This window comes from Eretmochelys imbricata, chromosome 10 (assembly GCF_965152235.1).
Source record: "Eretmochelys imbricata isolate rEreImb1 chromosome 10, rEreImb1.hap1, whole genome shotgun sequence".
NCBI classification, from domain to species: domain Eukaryota; kingdom Metazoa; phylum Chordata; order Testudines; family Cheloniidae; genus Eretmochelys; species Eretmochelys imbricata.
Genome location: NC_135581.1, coordinates 19,789,905 through 19,807,799, shown reverse-complemented (window position 1 = coordinate 19,807,799; position 17,895 = coordinate 19,789,905). Strand labels below are relative to the sequence as shown.

At 45.1% G+C, this 17,895-nt stretch overlaps 1 protein-coding gene across 2 annotated transcripts in view; it reads right to left on the bottom strand.

Moving 5' to 3' along the window:
• The window catches only part of MYH11 (myosin heavy chain 11), a 101,961-nt gene extending 84,833 nt beyond the window's left edge, over positions 1-17,128 (bottom strand). The window contains exon 1 of one of the 2 annotated variants that reach the window (XM_077828895.1): positions 16,756-17,128. The gene's annotated coding sequence lies outside the window, so the exon portion shown is untranslated. The remainder of the gene's footprint in view (positions 1-16,755) is intronic. The other variant, XM_077828894.1, reaches the window with a different exon arrangement.
• Positions 17,129-17,895: the final 767 nt, after the last annotated feature.

The following is a 17,895-nucleotide window of genomic DNA, read 5'->3' as shown; positions in this document are numbered from 1 at the left end:
ATGGCCATTTTTAGAGTCTCATCCAAAGTTCATTGAAACCAGTGGGAATCATTCCATTGACTTCAATAGTCTTTGGCTCAGGCCTTTACAGAGCAGTCTAAAATTAATCTTTCAGTCCAGGCAGTTCAGGAACTTCAGGTTCCTTAGCATTTAATCTATTTGCTAGGTCTGGCCACTTCTGTTCCTTAAGACTGTATAACTTAGCCCTGGTCTACACTAGGACTTTAGGTTGAATTTAGCAGCGTTAAATCGATGTAAACCTGCACCCATCCACACGTTGAAGCCCTTTTTTCGACTTAAAGGGCTTTTAAAATCGATTTCCTTACTCCACCCCTGACAAGTGGATTAGCGCTTAAATTGGCCTTGCCGGGTCGAATTTGGGGTACTGTGGACACAATTCGATGGTATTGGCCTCCGGGAGCTATCCGAGAGTGCTCCATTGTGACCGCACTGGACAGCACTCTCAACTCAGATGCACTGGCCAGGTAGACAGGAAAAGAACCGCAAACTTTTTAATCTCATTTCCTGTTTGGCCAGCATGGCAAGCTGCAGGTGACCATGCAGAGCTCATCAGCAGAGGTGACCATGATGGAGTCCCAGAATCGCAAAAGAGCTCCAGCATGGACTGAACGGGAGGTACGGGATCTGATCGCTGTGTGGGGAGAGGAATCCGTGCTATCAGAACTCCGTTCCAGTTTTCGAAATGCCAAAACCTTTGTCAAAATCTCCCAGGGCATGAAGGACAGAGGCCATAACAGGGACCTGAAGTAGTGCCGCGTGAAACTTAAGGAGCTGAAGCAAGCCTACCAGAAAACCAGAGAGGCAAATGGCCGCTGCGGGTCAGAGCCCCAAACATGCCACTTCTATGATGAGCTGCATGCCATTTTAGGGGGTTCAGCCACCACTACCGCAGCCGTGTTGTTTGACTCCTTTAATGGAGATGGAGGCAACACGGAAGCAGGTTTTGGGGATGAAGAAGAAGGAGAAGGAGAGATGATGATGATGATGATGATAGCTCACAGCAAGCAAGCAGAGAAACTGGTTTTCCTGACAGCCAGGAACTGTTTCCCACCCTGGACCTGGAGCCCCCCGAACCCACCCAAGGCTGCCTCCTGGACCCGGCAGGTGGAGAAGGGACCTCCGGTGAGTGTACCTTTTAAAATACTATACATGGTTTAAAAGCAAGCATGTGAAAGGATTAATTTGCCCTGGCATTCGTGGCTCTCCTGGATGTACTCCCAAAGCCTTTGCAAAAGGTTTCTGGGGAGGGCAGCTTTATTGCGTCCTCCATGGTAGGACACTTTACCACTCCAGGCCAGTAACATGAACTCGGGAATCATTGTACAACAAAGCATTGCAGTGTATGTTTGCTGGCGTTCAGACAACATCCATTCTTTATCTCTCTGTGTTATCCTCAGGAGAGTGAGATATCATTCATGGTCACCTGGTTGAAATAGGGTGCTTTTCTTCAGGGGACACTCAGAGGTGCCCGTTCCTGCTGGGCTGTTTGCCTGTGGCTGAACAGAAATGTTCCCCGCTGTTAGCCACGGGGAGGGGGGAGGGTTGAGGGGGTAGCCACGCGATGCGGGGAGGCAAAATGCGACCTTGTAACGAAAGCACATGTGCTATGTATGTAATGTTCACAGCAAGGTTTACCCTGAAAGAGTGTAGCCACTGTTTTATAAAATGTGACTTTTTAAATATCGCTGTCCCTTTTTTTTTTCTCCACCAGCTGCATGTGTTTCAATGATCACAGGATCTTCTCCTTCCCAGAGGCTAGTGAAGATTAGAAAGAAAAAAAAACGCACTCGTGATGAAATGTTCACTGAGCTCATGCTGTCCTCCCACACTGACAGAGCACAGACGAATGCGTGGAGAAAATAATGTCAGAGTGCAGGAGAGCACAAAACGACCGGGAGGAGAGGTGGCGGGCTGAAGAGAGGGCTGAAGCTCAAATGTGGCGGCAGCGTGGTGAGAGGAGGCAGGATTCAATGCTGAGGCTGCTGGAGGATCAAACCAGTATGCTCCAATGTATGGTTGAGCTGCAGCAAAGGCAGCTGGAGCACAGACTGCCACTACAGCCCCTGTGTAACCAACCGCCCTCCTCCCCAAGTTCCATAGCCTCCTCACCCAGACGCCCAAGAACGCGGGGGGGGGGGGCCCCTCCGGCCAACCAGCCACTCCACCACAGAGGATTGCCCAAAAAATAGAAGGCTGGCATTCAATAAATTTTAAAGTTGTAAACTTTTGAAGTGCTGTGTGGCATTTTCCTTCCCTCCTCCACCACCCCTCCTGGACTACCTTGGTAGTTATCCCCCTATTTGTGTGATGAATTAATAAAGAATGCATGAATGTGAAGCAACAGTGACTTTATTGCCTCTGCAAGCGGTGATCGAAGGGAGGAGGGGAGGGTGATTAGCTTACAGGGAAGTAGAGTGAATCAAGGGGCGGGGGGTTTCATCAAGGAGAAACAAACAGAACTTTCACACCATAGCCTGGCCAGTCATGAAACTGGTTTTCAAAGCTTCTCTGATGCGTACCATGCCCTCCTGTGCTCTTCTAACCGCCCTGGTATCTGGCTGTGCGTAACCAGCAGCCAGGCGATTTGCCTCAACCTCCCACCCCACCATAAACGTCTCCCCCTTACTCTCACAGATATTGTGGAGCGCACAACAAGCAGTAATAACAGTGGGAATATTGGTTTTGCTGAGGTCTAAGCGAGTCAGTAAACTGAGCCAGCGCGCCTTTAAACGTCCAAATGCACATTCTACCACCATTCTGCACTTGCTCAGCCTGTAGTTGAACAACTCCTGACTACTATCCAGGCTGCCTGTGTACGGCTTCATGAGCCATGGCATTAATGGGTAGGCTGGGTCCCCAAGGATAACTATAGGCATTTCAACATCCCCAACAGTTATTTTCTGGTCTGGGAATAAAGTCCTTTCCTGCAGCTTTTGAAACAGACCAGAGTTCCTGAAGATGCGAGCGTCATGTACCTTTCCCGGCCATCCCACGTTGATGTTGGTGAAACGTCCCTTGTGATCCACCAGAGCTTGCAGCACTATTGAAAAGTACCCCTTGCGGTTTATGTACTCGCTGTCTTGGTGCTCTTGTGCCAAGATAGGGATATGTGTTCTGTCTGTGGTCCCACCATTGTTAGGGAATCCCATTGCAGCAAAGCCATCCACTATGACCTGCACATTTCCCAGGGTCACTACCCTTGATATCAGCAGATCTTTGATTGCTTTGGCTACTTGCATCACAGCAGCTCCAACAGTATATTTGCCCACTCCAAATTGATTCCCAACTGACCGGTAGCTGTCTGGCGTTGCAAGCTTCCACAGGGCTATCGCCACTCCCTTCTCAACTGTGAAGGCTGCTCTCATCTTGGTATTCATGCGCTTCAGGGCAGGGGAAAGCAAGTTACAAAGTTCCATGAAAGTGCACTTACGCATGCGAAAGTTTTGCAGCCACTGGGAATTGTCCCAGACCTGCAACACTATGCGGTCCCACCAGTCTGTGCTTGTTTCCCGAGCCCAGAATTGGCGTTCCACAGCATGAACCTGCCCCATTAGCACCATGATGCATGCATTGGCATGATGCAGGGCCCATGCTTTGAGAGAAATCTGTGTCCATGTCCTGATCACTCATGTGACCACGCTGATGTCGCCTCCTCGCCCGGTATTACTCTGCCAGGTTCTGGTGCTGCATATACTGCTGGATAATGCGTGTGGTGTTTAATGTGCTCCTAATTGCCAAAGTGAGCAGAGCAGCCTCCATGCTTGCCTTGGTATGGCAGCCGCACAGAAAAAAGGTGCGGAACGATTGTCTGCCGTTGCTCTGACAGAGGGAGGGGCGACTGACAACATGGCTTACAGGGAATTAAAATCAACAAAGGGGGTGGCTTTCCATCAATGAGTATTTCAGGCAGGACTTCACGGAGGGTTCCAATAAGAAATGGTGCACCTAAGTAATTGTTCTTATTGGAAGAAGCAGGTTGGTCTGGCCTCTGATTGATACATGGCTAGATTTACCTTGCTGCACCTTCTCTGTGAGTGACTGCAGTGTGACCTAGAGGAATGAGTCCCCTAGACGGGGGAAGGGGAGAAGCAAATGAGTACAAAACAAATCTGGTCTATTTCTTGTTTTGATCCACTCCATCTATCTTTTACATCTTTGGCTGGCAGCAGACGGTGCAGAAGGACTGCAAGCCATCCACATCTCATGGCTGCTCGGCAGCAGATGGTGCAGTAGGACTGCTAGCAATCTGTATCGCCTACCTGCTCACCATAAGATGGTTCAATAGGACTGACTGCAGGACTAAAGAGAATGACCTGGTCAAGTCACTTCTTATGTAGTCCCTGCACCCATGTCTGCCCAGGCGCTCCTGGCTGATGTGGCCAGGAGCACCTCGGACATGACGATGACGGCTATCAGTCCTACTGCACCGTCTGCTGCCACAAGGCAAGGGGTTGCTGCTGCTGTGTAGCAATGCAGTACCACATCTGCCAGCACCCAGGAGACATATGGTGACGGTTACCTGAGCAGGCTCCATGCTTGCCGTGGTATGGCGTCTGCACAGGTAACTCAAGAAAAAAGGTGCGAAACGATTGTCTGCTACTGCTTTCACGGAGGGAGGGAGGGAACGGGGGCCTGACGATATGTACCCAGAACCACCCGTGACAATGTTTTAGCCCCATCAGGCATTGGGATCTCAACCCAGAATTCCAATGGGCAGCGGAGACTGCGGGAGCTGTGGGATAGCTACCCACAGTGCAACGCTCCGGAAGTCGACGCTTGCCTTGGTACTGTGGAAGCACTCCGCCGAGTTAATGCACTTAGAGCATTTTCTGTGGGGACACACACATTCGAATATATAAAAACGATTTCTAAAAAACCGACTTCTATAAATTCGACCTAATTTCGTAGTGTAAATATACCCTCAGTGTTGTGTGTGCTGGGTGGGAGTAGAGAGAGGGGAATGATTGTGGGGAGAGTGAGAAGCAGAGGGGCCAGGCATGCAGTATGAGGCCATGTCTACACTACAAACTTTGGTCGACGCAAGTTACATCTGCATAAAGCCACCACAGTTGTTATATCACTTGTGTGTGTCAGATCTGGTTTCTTATGCTGACGCTGGGCATACTCACCAGGAGTGCTTGTGTCAGTGCACAGTGAGGTGCACAATGGGAAAATATCCTGGTGTGCCACCCACCATCGTCCAGTGCATGGTCTTTTGGGAAGTTTTGGTAATGCAATGCAGGGGTGACTGGGAGCAAAGGGACAACTTTCCAGCATGCAACTGTTTCCATCCCATGTCATCTATACCCCATAATTGTTGCACCTTTTTAAAAAAAATCCCGCAAACCCTTGCAGTCCACCATCTCTAACAGAAGCTGGGAGCCTGCTCAGCTCTTCACTATTGTCATACGCACTGTAAGCACAGGATGCATGATCGTCTGGTATTTACAGAGCCAGGAGAAGAATCAAAGCAATGAGGAACGTCATGATTTCTTGGAGAACAGAGTGCTGTGGGACTCAATAAGAACCAATTCAAGGTGGTTGTTGGTGTTCACAGAGCAGCTGCAGATGATGGAGTGCAGCTGCTGGGCCCGATAAATGAGCCCTGAGTAGTGGGACTGCATCATGATACAGGCTTGGGATGATGAGCAGTGGTTCTTTCAGTTGGACAAGGCCACATTTCTAGATCTCTGTGCTGAGTTTGCTCCAGCCCTCCAGTGCAGAGACCAAAATCGAGAGCTGCACTGACAGTGGAGAAGTGAGTGGTGACAGTGCTCTGGCAACTAGCAATGATGGATTGCTATCAGTCAATGTGAAATTATTTTAGAGTTGGAAAATCCACTCGGGGGGCCATTGTCATGCAAGTGTACAGGGCTGTTAATTGTCTCTGGCCATGCAGATCTGAGTCCCAGCAATATGCAGACCATAGGTTGATGGATTTGCAGCAAAGAGGTTCCTGAAATGGGGTGGAATATATCCCTGTTTTGGCACCAGGATACCTTGCCACAAAGTACATCAACAGAAAGGGCTACTTTGCTATGGTTATGCAAGTATTTGTGGATCACCAGAAATAATTCACTGACATCAGTGCTGGCTGGTCAAGGAAGTTGCATCATGCTCACATCTTTAAGAACACAGGACTATTCACAAGGCTACAAGCAGGGACTTTCTTTCCCAACTAGCAGATTACCATTGGTGATGTTGAAAAACCAATAATGATCCTGGGGGATCCGGCCTACCCCTTGTTCCCTGGCTCATCTAGCCCTATACCAGTCCCCTCGACAGTACCAAGGAAAGCTTCAAGGAAAGCAAGTGCAGAATGACTGTTGAATGCACTTTTTCTAGATAGAAGGGATGCTGGTGTTTACTCACAAGATTGGATCTGAATGAAAAAACATCCCAATGGGTATAGCTGCCTGCTGTGTCCTGCATAACATCTGCAAAGCCAAGGGGGGAAAGCTGCTGTTGGGGTGGAGTGGCTGTCTGCTGAGTGTGAACAGTTAGACACAAGGGCTAGTAGAAGAGCTCAACATGGAGCTATACAGCTCAGGGAGGATTTGAAAGAGCCCTTTAACAGAGAGTCACAGTAAGGCATTGTGATACACTGTGCCCTGCTGCTTTGGGGCCAGTTAGGAACTGTGTGGTGCTTGGTGTACATCTTTGAATCTACCACTGTCAATGCACCTGTTAATTTTGCAGTGCTTGCTGTATATTTTTGATTTTTACACTGTTCGTCACTTATCCTCTGAGTTGTGTCACACTTTACAGTAACAAGTGGGTGCTTTCAGAACTGCTAGGCACCCTGGAGCACATGTTGTGAACTAATAAAGATGAACTATTTTCCAAATAATAGAATTTTATTCAGTAACAAAACCAGTGCAAAGAAAAATCTGTGCAACTGAAAAGCAAATATATTAAAAAAATAATAAATTAATGGAACAGAACTTTACAAGGGGAAAGACATTCATGTCCATTTTACCTACATATACAGCAACTGTGGCTTTCACAGGTCAGGGTATGTGAAGCTGTGGTTGTCTTAATGTCACCCAGGGTGGAGTGGTGGGGTAGGGATGGGGAAGCTAATGGCAGGTGGAATGTTTGGGGGTGAGTAGGGAGGTGCTGTACTGGAGTTCTCCATGAACTGCAAAGGGAGGTGAGCCTGGGATTGTTGAACCTGTAGGTCCACAAGAGTCTGCAGCACAGAGAAGCCCCATTATGTCCTGGTGCACTTCCCTCTCCTTTTCCTGGTAGGGCTCCTGGGTCTTTCTCCTGTCCACTCTTTCCTTCTCCAGGCTGTCTGCAATGTTCCCCCTCCAGACCCTTTGCTTATGGGCTGATGCAGCACTGATTTGCAGGATCTCATTGAACGTGTCATCCAGAGTGGTTATCTTTCTCCTCCTTATCTGCCTCAGGTGTTTCGCGGATGTGGAGGGGTAACCCCACATGTCCGCAATGGCAGCAGCTACAGATAAAAGACGCAGAGGTACCATTGTCGATATAGTCACAACGGAATGCAAAAGTTAAGATTCAGATCTCCCTTCCCTTCCTCCCCTAAAGTTTTAAGCAAAGACCTGCTTATTGACACTTCTGCTTTGGAATGCATGTGCATGGCTCCATTCACAGCACCAGGCATATTGAGTCTGGCCACCCAGGGGTGAGGGAAATGAGGAGGGATTTGCTCAGTTGCTTGAAACTATGAGTATAGGGCAATGGCACTGAATACTAGCACCATTTCCACAGGCAGTGGTGATTTTAGCTGACATCTCTCTCCTGAGGGTGACAAAGGCACAGACAGCACAGGGGCTGCTGGTGTTCTGAAGCTGCCCAGGCCCAGATGCGGCTAGCTTGTGTACTGTAAGGGTGCCAGCTGACGTTATCGCTGACTGCAGTGGGAAAGTCTGCGGAGAAGAAATACGGCTGCCATCCCTTCAGGAGAGCACTGCAGAGTACCTCTATGAAAGTTCCGCTGAGCTCTCTGAGAAGAATTCCAGGGACACCGCTGTGCACATAAACAAATCCCTTCCATTGCCTAATTCTACAGGGGAATGAAAAGCAGGTGACAACACCATCTCTCTTTGTTGTAACATTACCTCTTCCGGCAGGAGTAAATTAATGAAAGTCAGTAGCTGTGTCCTGTTCAGTTGCGGGTGCCATCTGTACATCATTGTAATGGGAAATACAATTACACTATTACCTGAGATACCTTTCCATGCACTGGGCTCGCCCATGCTCAACTGCTGGGACTGACTGGACTATGGTGGAGTCTAACAGGTCCTGGCTTGCAGCACACCTGGACTCCGTGGTCGCATTTCCCCCATCCTCTGCCTCTTCCTCCTCCACCTACTCCTCATCCTCGCTGTTCCCACCAACGGCCTGTGACTCGGGCTCCTTGGAGGTATACATGGTGGTCTGCGGGGTGGTGGTAGTGCAATCTCTGCCAAATATGGCATACAGTTCTTTGTCAGTGGCAGGTCTGTGGCCTGGCACCAGATTGACTGTTTGCCTCTCCCCCGCCTTCTGGTATACCTGATCCAGTTCCTTCGCTTTCACATGGCACTGCTGCTGGTCCCTGTCATACCTTTTCTCCTGCATCCGCTGTTCAATCCACTCATAGATGTTCATGTTTCTACTGCTGGTCTGTAGTTGTGCTTGCACAGCCTCTTCTCCCCACAAGCCAGGGAGATCCAATATCTCCTGTCTACCCCAAACTGGAGCGCGTGAGGAGCATGTAGCCGGTATGGTCAGCTGGGCAGTTGCACACAACAAAGGAGAGCAGCTGGGTGTCTTGCCAAGCTGGGCAATCAGGAAAAGGCATTTCAAAAATTTCCATGACTTTAAGAGGGAGGCTGTCTTCTGGTCTCTGGGACCCCTGAGCAGTGGAGTTCACAATTGTGATCGGATCTTTTACTGACAGGCATTGTGAGACAGCTGCTGTAGGACTGCTAGGGCCTATATAAGTAACACACTTGCGCTGCATTGATCTCAGTACTTTGACCCTGGCTCAATGTCACTTGGGGAGGCGGTTTTACTGTGTTGCTGTAAGAGGACACTTATGTTGGTGGGAGACAAATTTAAGTGTAGACATATGCAAACTAAGTCAACACAAGGTGGCTTATATTGACCTAACTTTGTAGTGTAGACCAGGTCTGAATTCCCTCTTTGTTGAAAATATTGATCGATATTAATTATTCTAAACCATGTAAAAACAGACCTAGATAATGGTGATGGGCACTAAACAAGAAATAATGAGAATATGGGGAGTCAGAGGAGGAAAATATATAAGCTAGGGACAATGCTTATTTAGGCCACTTGTCTCTTTGAATTGTGAGCTCTCTGTGGATAATGAGGTCACAAAGTAATGCTTAGCTGGACCTTTTCATAAACTGAACTAGGATGAAGGTATGAGTCAAGTACATGCCCAAGGTCCATGCTGGGTTTGTACTACCAATATTGCTACCCATGCTGCCTGAATTCAAGCTGGTTTAGATAGCCTAGCCATTCACAGCTTTTGCTGTGTAGACATACTGTCAGTTAGCAGGGCACCAAGACATTTAGAGGAAGGGGTGTGGTAGTTATTGGGCATGCTCAGTAGCTGTCTCTGAAACAATGCAGAAGGTTTCCATTCAGGGCAAGCAGTCTCACAGGTACCACATATTCACCATCTGAGAGCTGAGCCAATCAGAGATCCGTGGGGAAAAGACTGGAGGATGTGGTGACACTCCTGGGGACTCAGTAGCTGAACAATGCAGGACTATGATGCGTCTCCTGTGTTCCAGAGCCTGTGCCATTTTGAATCCAAATTCCTTATCTTGCTGGAAGCCAAGGAAACGCCAACTATTGACTCCAGGACAAGAATTGCGACTGGCCATGAGGTTGCTCAGACTACTTTGCTGAAGAGATTAAAGAGTTTGGACTTGCCATTCTCCTCTGGCTCTGAGGAGCCTAGGTGATACATAGGCACTTCTGATGCCACACTGCAGAGACAGAGAAGTCATCTCTGTGAAAAGATTGGAGGGGAGTGTACATGTGTAGGTGCTAAGGTATTCCTTGCACTGAAACTTACATAACAGCAACCAATTGGTGAAATCTGTATGAGAAAACCCAGTAGAGATACAACAAAATAGCTCTCTAGGAAAAGTTTTCATAAGTATTCCTATTGCTGGTAGCAAATGTCTTTCTATATTAAATGTTATAGTATGAAATTGTATTGCACTTTCTGTGCAGTTTTATTACTTGTTAAAGTCCTGAAAAGACTGAGCTCTTCCCTGTGCTTCTGCAGAGAAGTTGACTGAGGTGCAGGAAGAAGAGGAGTGTATTACCACCACACATAATACTGCTCCTCCTAATCAGTTATATTTGCTCAGTCAAGCAGGAAAATTGGTGAAGCGTTATAGGACTGATTTGGCTGAGAGTCGCTTTTTAGGGGCAAGATTATTGTCATTTTGGATTACTGTGTCCGAAATCATCTAGGGAAACTGAAAGCTTTGATGACACTAAAATGACATGATCATAGGTTTATCACTTTTATTTCTTTTTTGGAGGTCTTACACAAAAGATCGACAGAAAAAATAATGTGTAATTAGTGTATATAATTCAGATTTTCAGTGCACCGCTTTAAAATGAGTAGCAAAAGCCTGCCACATCCCTGTTTCTTGTTAATTCAGAGCTAACAGAGATGAAAGACAAATAAGATATCTTGTTATCTAAATATTTTCTGGGTGCATACTGAAATGCCAATGTAATAATTAAATAATTAGCAAAAGAACAAATTCCTAGACTGCATTCCAAAAAAGGATGGAAACAAACGATTGCCAAACACTACTTCAAACCATTTTAATTCCGTTGCAGTCAGGGAAGAGCCAGATTAAGAAAAAGGTCAAGAGAAAAAAAGAAAGTTAAGAGTTTAGCAGCAGACTCAGACTAACTCTGATATCCATGACTGATGAAGCCAGCTTAATTTACTCTTCCCATACTATTTAGATAGTGACAAATCATCTGTCCAAGGATAGATATGCACACAAGAAGTGGACAGAAAAAATGTAACAAGCCTGAAACTAGTCTTGGAACAGTAGGCCTCATCTAATGTGATACTCAAAGAGGGCTGGTATAAGCTGGGATGCTGTACCAGCATCCTGTACCCAACTCTAATGGCACTCATGATAAAGCAGCTGCAGTACAGCTCCCTTCCTCAGCTGAAAGTTGTAGCTGCTTTGCTTACTCCCAGCCAGCAGCTTCTTCCAGCACTCTGGTTGATGACCAGATGTCAGCAAGTGGCTGAGCTGGCGATAGCAAGCACAGATAGTTGTAAGCCATCTCCCCTAGCCCACCACATTCACTCCAGAGCGGGGTGAAAAGGTGGCTGTTTGGTTTTCTTTCCTGCTCCAACAGGTCAGAAAAGAGGTCCCCAGTCAGGTTCCTTGTGGCTGCACCAAGGAAGACAAGGAGGAGTTAAAGTGATGGTAGCAAAGGCACTAAAGCGGGGAAGAGAATATGTGACTGGTCAGGTTGCCTGGTTCTGCAGGAAGAAGAACTGGGGAAAGAGAGGCAGCAAATCTGAGGAGGAAAAGGCAGGGAGGAAAAATGGGAGAAAGGGAAGAAAACAGCCCAGAGACAAAAGGCAGGTCTTTCCCTGGTGAGAATGAATTGAATATTCACAGTATCCAAACAAAAAGTTTGGAGCGAGTTCAAAGACCAGAGTGCTATGGACCACTACAGTCAACCAGTGAGACTACACACAGCTAACCAAAACAGTCCTCACCTGGAAGGAGATGAGAGTCACCGTGAACATAACTGCACAACAATTTTCTGTCTGGCAAAGCAGACACACACTTTAGTATCCAAGTGTCACATGGATCTCTGGGAGTAACATGAATATTACACCTTAAAGAAAGACTGGGATTTTTAGAGGAGCTGAAGGGGGTTGGATGAACAAGTCTAATTGAAATTGAGTAGAAATTGGGCACCTAACTTCTTTAGACTCCTTTGGAAATCTCAAACTCCACTAAATGACTTTCCTCTAAATGTCTTGTTTTCCTGACACTAGCATTGTCAGAAGAATGAAAGATGGAAAATTCACCCACTGCATCTTGGCACCAGCTGAACCCACAGAGGGGCAAAACAGTTTTAGTCTATTTATTCACATAGAGTAAGAAAAAGTTCACATCTCCCTTCCTTACTGTGCCTAAAAACAAGTGTTGACAGAAGTCACAAGCATTTTACATGCAGCACAGAATGATACACAGAGAAAGAGGTCTATCCCATTGAACTATGTTCTCCTGTCTCTTCTGATACTTTTCATATGTGAGCTGATTGTTGCTATTGATTCTGGAAGAGTTTTGGCATGAAGTTAATGACTGCTTTGATTTGTTGCACAAGAGAGCCAAATTCCACTCTGCATGAGGCTCCCGCTGAAAAGTACCCAGAAGCTTCAGACAGTGCAGAATACATTGACTTCAATGGGAGGTGCATGTATGTATCCAAGAGTAGGATTTGGTCTACAGTCAGGAGCTCTTGTGTAAGGCAGCTCATGTTAAACTTTCTCGCTGCACCCTTTATGTGTCAAACTTATAGGAAAGTAGATTACGGATAAACAGGACTCAAATTAACCTACATTTTTCCCTCCTCAAAAGACATTTATTAATCCACCCCCTCACTCCCCCAGGTTCTCCAAGTGGTTTCTTTTCTTCCTCCCATTCATGAGCCCTTGATCTCCCACCTGTGTAAGGCAACCCAGCCGACCCAAGCAGGCAGCCAGTAGTCAGCCATCAGCTGTGCGCGGCCACTTGATTCTCCTATGAGACCCACTGCTCATTTCAAGCACCCTATGACCCCAAGGCTTGGCCCCATAGATCTTGCCTTAATCCATGGCTGCAATTGGGTGCTAAAACAAATCAAACTTTTATATTGTGTGATACAGCATGGCCAGAGGGCAGCAGGAGAGTGCTAGGAGGGAGCCTTACTCCCTGTAGAAGGAAGAAAGTTTGCTATACATTAATTAAAGCACTTGAAGCCAATTAAAGCACCTGAAGCCAGTCACCTGATAAAAACTCCCTGCTTCAATCAGACAAGGGAAGGAGTTGAAGCAGAGTGGATTGGTGTTGGAGTAGAGAGCAGTTTGGAGGGAAGCAGAGGAGAGTTTGGAGAAGTGCTGTGGTGGGCTAAGAAGAGCAAGACCCTAGGTAAAGGGATACCTGTTTTGTGCAGAGGGAGGGCAGCAAGCCCCACAAGCTGAAGGGCAGGAGAGAGAAGTAGCCCAGGGGAAGAAACCGCTAGTTCAAGTGGTTTACCGTTATCTGTAGGGCCCTTGGGCTGGGACCCGGAATAGAGGGTGGGCCTGGGTCCCTCCCTCTCCACTCCCCTCCTCTAGGACACTAGTGGGGCAGTTAATACCCCAGTTCAGGGGTGAGAAAAGGTGCCCTGAACCCTCCCCATGAAGAGAAAGAATGAGACCCATCAAAGTAGTGCTGGCAATTTGCCACAATTTGAACATTGGTCTTGCCACAATACTGTATGTACAATTATACATAGTGATGTGCTGTAGGGCCCTTGTTAGAAATCCCCACATCAAATTGCCCAGGTTGTGATGGAATCTCCCCCATTCTGGCTGCTGCTCAATCAGTCCTGCTAGAGATGACATCTCTGTAGTTCACAAAATGTTTCTGAAGTGTGAATTTTTTGCCTTTGGAATGCACCAATCAGCAGTATAAAGGAGTGCAGAATATATATTTGTACACAAACACACGTGAAAATATACCCCTACGTTCTCAGGAGAGGATTTTCTTCCCAACCCCAGATCATTTCTCCATGGTCTTCATTGCCCTTCCGCACTTTATTTCAAATGATGGAATTTGACTGCTGTGCTTTACAATAAATATACACAGTGTACATTGTTCTTGGAGAAAAGTATAAACATTTCCAGGAAGTGCAATTAATTAAAACTTTGTTGATCAAGTGGCGTTGCTAAGAGAGACTCTTTTTTGTTTAAATGGGAAAGCAATTACTCCTCACCCCTCTTTTCTACAGCACATGCCTCCCAGTATAAAAGGCTTATCACAGGATCAGGGGAAATATTTGTTAGATTAGTGGCTGCCCATCACCACTTGCACAATATGACTTCCACAAACAACTTCTGTCCTCATAAGGAGTATCGGAACAGAGAACACAGCAAGTAACCAGCTGTTTGGCCCAAATTCATAATTTCTCATGCTACGATAACTCCTTAGAAAGATCTTTCTTATCTCTCCCTCTCTCTTTTTTTTTCCTGAGAGGGGAGCTGGGGAGTGGGGAAGTATTTTCACCCCCCCAGGCCCTAAACAGAGCCGACATAAAGAATATTCTTAACAGGAATTCCATGGCTCTGAAGCTGCACTTAACAGCCCATGCCTGGCATCAATTAAAGCATGGGCAGGGGCATAATAGTTTGTTTTCTGACAGGATGAGGTTTAGCAGCTATTATCGCACTCAGAATGCAGGTGACACTGATGTCAGTAAAATCAAACATGAGGTGCCAAGCTGCTTTGTTGTCAACCTCCCAACACGTGAAATTCACTAGCCTCGATATATCCAATTTTTTGAAGCAATCAGCAGTAGTGTAGTAGGAGTGGGGGACTGGGAACCAAGAACTCCTGAATTCTAATATTGGCTCTCAGACTTCTCCTATGAGACACAATCTCTGAATGTCCATTTCCCACCTGAACAAAGAGGATATTAATATGTATGTTAATTAGTTAAGTGTTAATTTATTAATAGCTTTAACTTCAACTTCTCTTGAGCTGGTTTTAAGCGCTAGTATTTTAACTGTTTCATATGGCTCTTTCTTCTAAACTCTTCATTTAATGAAATTGTCAGTACTAAAAAACTTAGCTTCTATTTTTCTTTTAATTACTTTGATTGCTTGGCAGACTTTCCAGTCTCTTATAATTCAAGTTATTACATAACACTGATTGGGCAACTGACAGCTAGCTAAAGATTTCAAAGAAATCAGAATGATTGCTTTATCTCAGGTTATTACATACATTATGAACTGTAGAAAAAAAGTTAATAGACCAGTTTCCTGCCAAATTTAACTCCACTGTCTGCAGAAGTGAATTTGCCTCAATATACTCTGGAATATGGATGTTTGTTCACTAGAATATAAGCAGCATGTACTGAGCCATCTTTTAATTAGAGCAGTAAATGACAAGGTCTAGAGAAGCTGTCCCTAATTTCTTATAATATGAACAGGTTTAAAAGAAAAGCCAGCACATACACAACTAACAAATCATAGTAATTTGTAAAGAGCTCTGGATCCACTGCATACATCCATGCATGATGCTACCATATATGGTCATGTTCTTCTCAATACTAACTGTTCCACAAAAATGTAATGATAACAAATTCAAAACAAATACCTTTTAGGGAATAACATGTCCATTGCAAATGTGATTAAAAAAAAAAATCATTGTTTACAGCCAGAGCAGTAACATGCACTAAATTAAAACTACCACTCCATCCAGCTTTTAGCTTTCCAGTAGGTAATATTCCAGTCGTTCATTCTTTTGGTTTCAGTGGTTGAGGTTTAAAAGTGATGTTGACTATTAGTAGTTCAGAATATTGACCCTTTACAAAATACATTCTTAGGAGCTGATAGCTAATGGAAACTTTTGAATAAGATACAATGTGATTTATTTTAAAAAAAATGAACATTTTTTGCAATAAAAATATGGGTTACAAAATATCTAACAGTGAAATAACAAATCAGGTTTACTGACTTTTCTATCCCAGGTTGGAAGGTCATATTTTAATTAATTAAAAAAATGATAATATAAAGTCAGTGAGATTTTTTTTCTTCTGGGATACCAATGATGCTTTCTATACTGCCATCTACTGACTTTTTTTTTTATTCACATCACTTTTATTACAAATTTGAGTTTATTGCTTAGTTTCTTCCTCTCAAGGAAAAAAAAATCTTCAGACCTACGCATATAAACTTTACTAACAGTGAAGAAATCTGATTTAGCAGTGCCTTTTCTTTATTCTTAACATGCAAATCTATGTTGTTATTTATGTAATAATAAAGGTGATGCTTTTCTTTCGTATTTTAAAAGGTATTTTTTGCTACGCAATTAAGCATAAAATTTGCGAAGCTAATTATATTTTAATCAGAAATACATTTACCAGTATATTGTAATCAACTAAATATTAAAACTACATTATTTTATATATTAGTATTGAAAACATATAAAGAAAACCTACTGCTGAACTCCTACTGTATCTTTTACTAAAGCATCTTTACTGGATACATATTTAAAGTTAATTAGTGCTTGTGTCTGTCATTGTCTGGAAAAGGTGCCATAGAATTGTCAAGTATTATTATATTACACACATCTACTGTGTATTTCTCTACATCTCTATGTAAACAGATGCAGCTATGGCAGTGATATAAAACAAATTCTGAATTTCTCACACCACTTGGCAATTTTGAGTTTACCATGATCTTTCAGTGAATTTTAAACTGAATGCTCTGTTTGCAACATGCAGATCAGGTGTAAGCCAATCAAGCATGTTTTGTAGGTCTGTCACAATACAGTTTAAGTAAAGCAGCAAGTGTTTGTAACCTGAAAGTAATTCACAAATAAATTGCTTTTGCAAAGGTACACAATAGCTTAGATTGCTAAAAGTAACTATGTTAGAAACATCTGTTCACTACCAGCTCCCTCCCCCGGCAGGAAAGTCCTCAGTCACTGTAGTACTTACAAATATCCAAGTAGGGAAGCAGAGTGTGAATTGGAGAGTCTGGAACCTGTACAGCTAACAACTGGAACAGTCCAAATCCTCTCTGGCTTTGCAGCCTCCCTATATAGAGGAGGAGAATCTGGTCAATGGGGAGGGGCCCTAGAAACCACCTCCTGCTGGAAAATCCTCAGTACCTAGGCTAAAAACGAGAGATCGTCAGTCAAGAACCTCGTTCCTGGAGGGGTCCAGTTCAGGGCTGAAGACTCTTCCCCCCAAACTTTCCCTTAGTATTAACAAACACAAAAATCCAAACAGAATTATGTCCTGGGTGTCGCCCCTTATTTCCTGACATCCAATTGCACCTTGTGCAATAGCTCTAGGAGGTGCCTGAAATTAACAGGGTTGTTTCTTTTTGCCACTTCCCAGAATGGAACTGGTGTGTTGGACCAAGCAAATGAGACACTTTAACTCCTTCCTGCCCTTACATAAACTATCTCCTCATGTATGCCTCCCAGATGGGGGTGCAGCAAGAGGGGAAAGCCAGATCATGGGTAGCTGTAGTTGAAATCCCATTACAAAAGCCTGTCAGACTATCAGCCTGTTGATGTGGCACTAAGATGGGTTCAGTATGAGTTGTTTGGGAGCGGGAGGTTATTTCCAACACAGCAGCGGTGAGGGGGTGGAGGTCTTTCTCTGTTGCCTTGTGTTTATGTAACATTTAGAGCCTGGGGCTGTTTTAAGCCTTGTCTGTCTCTGGGGCATAATAAGGTTATTTTTCCCAGCTCCCCACCAATTTTGAAGAAGTTGGACTTGCTTTTTGCAGCTCAGCCCAGTTCCTGAGAAAGTGTTGTAAACAACTTATCTATATAAAAATACTTCCCTCTGTCCATAAAAGGAAGAAGAGGACTGTTAAATGGCTTGGGCAATGGTCCCTACGATGTAGTGGAAAGAACAGGGGGCAGGCACCAGCTGCTGGGGGAGTGGAGGACAAGGTGCTTGGAGCCAGCCTTGGGAGTGAATCTGGTCCTTGTCAACTCCTCTGAAACCTTCAGTCCTCAGCTGCACCCCCCCAACCCCAGTAGCAAACAGTTTTGTTCAGCAAGACCGGTGCATGGGAGACATCCCAAAAAGGGAAAGCTAGGATCCTCCAGGAATTCCCAT